The sequence below is a fragment of the Serinus canaria genome, unplaced genomic scaffold, assembly GCF_022539315.1.
Source record: "Serinus canaria isolate serCan28SL12 unplaced genomic scaffold, serCan2020 HiC_scaffold_502, whole genome shotgun sequence".
Lineage (NCBI taxonomy): Eukaryota > Metazoa > Chordata > Aves > Passeriformes > Fringillidae > Serinus > Serinus canaria.
The window spans coordinates 160-4,865 of record NW_026108616.1 but is presented as its reverse complement, the minus strand read 5'-3'; the positions used below and the strand labels follow the sequence as shown (position 1 = coordinate 4,865).

General features: G+C 46.7%; 1 long non-coding RNA gene across 1 annotated transcript; it reads right to left on the bottom strand.

The window, feature by feature from the left end:
* Nucleotides 1–332: 332 nt before the first annotated feature.
* On the bottom strand, nt 333–2,299 carry LOC127061289 (uncharacterized). The gene is made up of 3 exons (XR_007780777.1): nt 1,791–2,299; nt 710–1,579; nt 333–492 (listed from the first exon to the last, which is right to left on the bottom strand). It is a non-coding gene; the product is annotated as an uncharacterized LOC127061289 (long non-coding RNA).
* Between the last annotated feature and the right edge of the window lie 2,407 nt (nt 2,300–4,706).

Here is a 4,706-nt window from a genome sequence, read left to right as displayed (position 1 = left end):
GCTTGGCAGAGGGCTTCTGGAGGGGCTGCGGACACTGCTCTGGCCTGGCCTGGCCTAGGCCTGGGGGAGCCTTGACATTCCTGCTTGCCCTTGGAGCCACCAGGGATGGGCTGGAGCTCAAGGGCCCCGGCCTGGCCGCACAGTCAGGACTGGAGCCTTCCCCTGGCTCCCCAGGACACGAGACCCTCAGCCCCAGCTCCAAAACATGGCCTAACAGGGTTTGCAGATATTTATCCCTGCTAGATCTTTGTAAAGATTTTGAAAGTAACGTTGGTTGGCAACTTCTTCAAGGAACAAACGAGACTCGCTTCTGATCAGTAAAAGGTTTATTGGTTTGCTTCCACTTTCTATTTGGTATCCTTATGCTTCCTTTGGCGTTCCAGAAAATAACGAACATCTAAGAAAGTCTTCAGAGAAGTTTCTGAATCCACTATCAGGCGAAGTCTCTAAATTCACTGTATCTCTAAACTACATAAAGTCGAGTAGCTGATCCTGTAACACACAAAGACGTCGTGGTTTACCTGACTGGACAACACAACATGATGTTATGCACGCTGGTACACTACAAAACTTCTCTTCCCTGGTTATTACAAATTTAAAGCTCTCCTCGAGGTTCTGAATATATTTTGCATGCACAGTCCTACCTGCATTCCTTCCCCATGCTCTGCTTTCACCTAGAGTTACCGGGAAACAGATGTTTCATACTCACCTCAAGCAATAATCTATGTCTGTCTTCCTGACCCTCTATTTCTTCACTAAGCTCTTCTAATCTACAAAATACCTTTGGACCCTCTGCACAAAAGAAACAACCAATTAATGGGCTTAAACACTTCTGATTGTGCTGCTGCTTCTAACAATCACAAACAAAACAGCAATAAAGTCAGAAATCGTTTCTTCACATCCTTCCTGTTCTCCTGCCCCCCACCACACCTTGGCTCCAGCAGAAATGTTCTCTACTGCAGCCTGGTGTACTAAGAGCAATGAAAGGCAGCAGCAGTTTTCCTCAAGATGCTGCAATCTAAATTGCAGTGAAACTGCAGCTGTTTCATTAAAAGCTCAGCACCAGCACCCCGCATCTTCCCCCAGAACTGAGGCCTGCTGAGGAATCAGCTCTCCATTTCAACACACCCTGTAAATCAGACAGGCTGGAAGATTGCAGGCTGGTAACTGTATGAACACAGCCGTGCACTTCATCAGAATTATCTAATCAGTCCAAGAAAGGCACATCCTTTAAGCCTGTCTTAAGACTCTATTCTACCAAACATAACCAGCAATTGTTTTGGGGGCCTGTGCAGTTTGTGGGGACCGTCTGTGTTTCCCTTGGTTGTTGTTTTCTTTGTTTCTAAATGCAAAATTCACTGGATTCAGATGAGAAAGCCCCAGATTCATTAGGACAAGGAACCACAGGGACATATGTGGCTGACAAGGACACTAAACATTTCTAAAGGTAACACCAGAAAGAGAGGAAAAAGTTAAAGATGATATACATACCTGAAAGGATCCAAAATGTCTAGGTAACCTGTCAAGTGACTAAATTTTTGGTAAACTCTACAAGTCCATATTACTATTAGGCAACTATCTGAAAGAAAAAAAACCACAGAAATCGGCTTGACCTTTATTTTACCAGGAATTTCTCACAGGATTCTACCACAAATTGGACCACAAGTAAGGGTGGCAAATTTTCTCTAGAAAACTTTCATAACTAGGCAGCATTTTTTCCTCCTCACTGAATTCTAGGAAGAGTTTAAAAGGAAAAAAATACAAAAGGGGGTGAAGAAATTCTGTCCTACCTCTTAGGCGTTCATCATCTTTGGAGAAGAAAAAATCTCTAGCACTTTCTGTGCGTAGTAAAAAAAGAAACCTAGACAAGTACAAAGGGATTTGAGCATCTTCAATTGTACTATCAAATTCCATGAACATGTCTTAAACTCTAGTGCTTTAGAGAAATTGTATACATTGAAGAGCTTTATTCCCTGGTAACCAAATAGAACTTTTTATTTTACAAAACCCACTTCTAAAGAGAAAACTGACTGCGTCTTTGGCTTTTGGGCAAACTCAGTTTGGAGTTGGTCAAACCAAAATGACCCAGTTAATTTCTTGTGCTCTACTTCTCTTTTTTCATATGCAACTTCACATCAAATGGGCTGCTGGGAGTTTTCACTCTGTGCAGCACAAATGGTTTTCCAAGATGACTGTCACTGCTCAGAGGCGTGCAATGTCACTTTCCCACTTCCCGAGTGCTGCTAGTAATATTCCCACAGCCTCCAACTACTACAGCCAAGTAGAAAACAAAGAGAAATGGAACTTGCATTTCTTGGTCCTTTTCACTTCCTGACATCTCTGGCTCATCATCACCGTCAGAACTGCTGTCTCAGAAACGTGGATCCTTTTGCCACGTGTCTTTTTCCGGCTTTGTGGTTCCATGTACGTAAGGCTCTGCGATAACAGCACCGATAGAGAAAAAAGCCAAAACCACATTATTCCTCTACTGGTCAGGACAAATTCCTCCTTTCAAGTGAAATACTTACAGTGGAAAGGAAGGACAGAATCTGCCCCTGCCAGATTTTCTAAGCTACATCTCTGCTCATCTGTATTTTCCACTTTGTTCTAGGGATCCCTTATATCTTAAACATTTATCACTGCATTCAGAAGACACTGAATACCTTCTGAGTTCAGCAGAAGTGTGTGGGGGGGTTGTTGCTTTGTGGTGTTGCATTGGGTTTTTTAATATTTTGGATAACTTCATGCAGTTTCTTTTCTCTCCTACATGACTGGGGCTCAATTTAATGTTGTTTCATCTTCATTTCATACGGCCTCATTTTATCTAAGGTTAGGACACCCCAATGATCATGTGTCATTCCGTTTCCTTTTGCTAAAGGTCCAAGAATAGAATTCAGTAACAAACAGAATGTTCGTGCATCTTGGGGTCAGCTCCCAGACTTTGCTCCTCCCTCTACATTAATGCACATTTCCTTTAAATCTTGATGGGTTCCATGAAATTTGACATGACTTGTGTGTCACCTTTTTCCCTGTTTGAGGAATTCAGGGCATGAACACAAGCTTTTTCACCACCCAGCAAAAACCCCAATGCCTTCTCAAAGCATGCTTTTCAGAATTCCTGAACTGCGAGCATGAGTTACCTCTCATTAATCTACCACAGCCATGGCAAGCAGAAATGAAGATCAAAATGCTTCTGCCTCATTACTGACTTCTGCTGCTGAAAATCCCCTGGGATCCTGACTTTCTTTACACCATAATGCTCTAGAGTGCCTGCCAGAAGTTCTTCCTTAGCAATGGCACTGTTAGAAGGGTTCTGCTGTTACCTTCTTTGATGGCCAACTCCTCTGTGCCTCCAGAGAAGGAAAACTTGAAAGCACTCAGCTCCTGAGCTGCGTCCTTCTCAGGCAAAGGTCCCAGATGGTCATCTGGGGCAGAGTCCTGTGCATCCTCTTTGTCCCAGGGTATTTCCTCAGTCTTGTCTGGTTTGTTCTTTGAAGATCCAATCAAGTCTTTCAAATCAGCATCAATATTGTAAAAGTTTTCTTCAGACACTTGAGGCAGTGTCTCACTCTCTTCCTTCTTCTTTTTTGGCTTTACTGCAATGAGATTGTGCAAGGATAGCAAGCCAGCACACATCCTTTTCAGACACAGCTCCCCTAAGAGCCACCATGCTCTGAATGTCTCCCTAAGCATATCCAAGCCCATTAAGGAGTGGGTTACTTTCAAGGGTAAGCAGTGGGGAAACATCCGAGGTTGGAGTCTAAAGGCAGGAACAAGAGTCCTTTTTAATTAGCCACATCCTTGAGTGACTTGTCTCTGAATACATGGCTACACAGAAATCAAGGTATTTAGCACAGACTTCTTTCCTGCCAGTAGAAAGATCAAGAGCTAACACGATTCTCTCTCAGACCTGCAGATCTCAAGGTCCCTCTACTGACCGTTCTCACCTTCACTTCTGGCAGGGAACACATGGACTAGAAAGAAAAGATGGCGCTACGTGCTGCTGTTGGAGGTCCCAGTTGAGGTCCGACGTCGCTGGCGGGAGCGGCTGCTCCTGCGCGATGTCCCTGACGACGTTTCCCTTTGCCTGGGCCTCTCAGCACGCGCTTCTGTCCTCCTGCTCCCGTCCTGGCGACTCCTGGACCGCACAGGTTGATTGGAGGCCCGGCGCTGCAGGCGGGAGCGGCTGCGTCTGGGGGACGTCCCTGATGATGACTCCCTTCGCCTGGGCCTCCCAGTCCTTGGCTCTGTCCCACTGTTGCTGTCACGGCGACTCCTGGACCGGACAGGTGGACTCTGGGCCCAGCCTTGCTCACGGGAGAGGCTGTGTCTGGGGGACGTCCCTGACCATGTCTGCCTTCGTCTGGGCTTCTCAGCCCTTGGCTCTGTCCCACTGTTGCTGTCACGGCGACTCCTGGACCGGACAGGTGGACTCCGGGCCCAACCTTGCTGGTGCGAGCAGCTGGGTCTGGGGGACGCCAAGGATGGTGTCTCCCTTTGCCTGGGCCTCTCAGCCCTTGGCTCTGTCCCACTACTCCTGTCACGGCGATTCCTGGACCGGACAGGTGGGCTTTGGGCCCAGCTTTCCTGGCGGGAGCGGCTGCTTCCAGGGGATGTCCCTGACCATGTCTCCCTTCGCCGGAGCCTCTCAGTTTTTGGCTCTGTCCCACTACTGTCACGGTGACTCCTGGACTGGACACATGGGC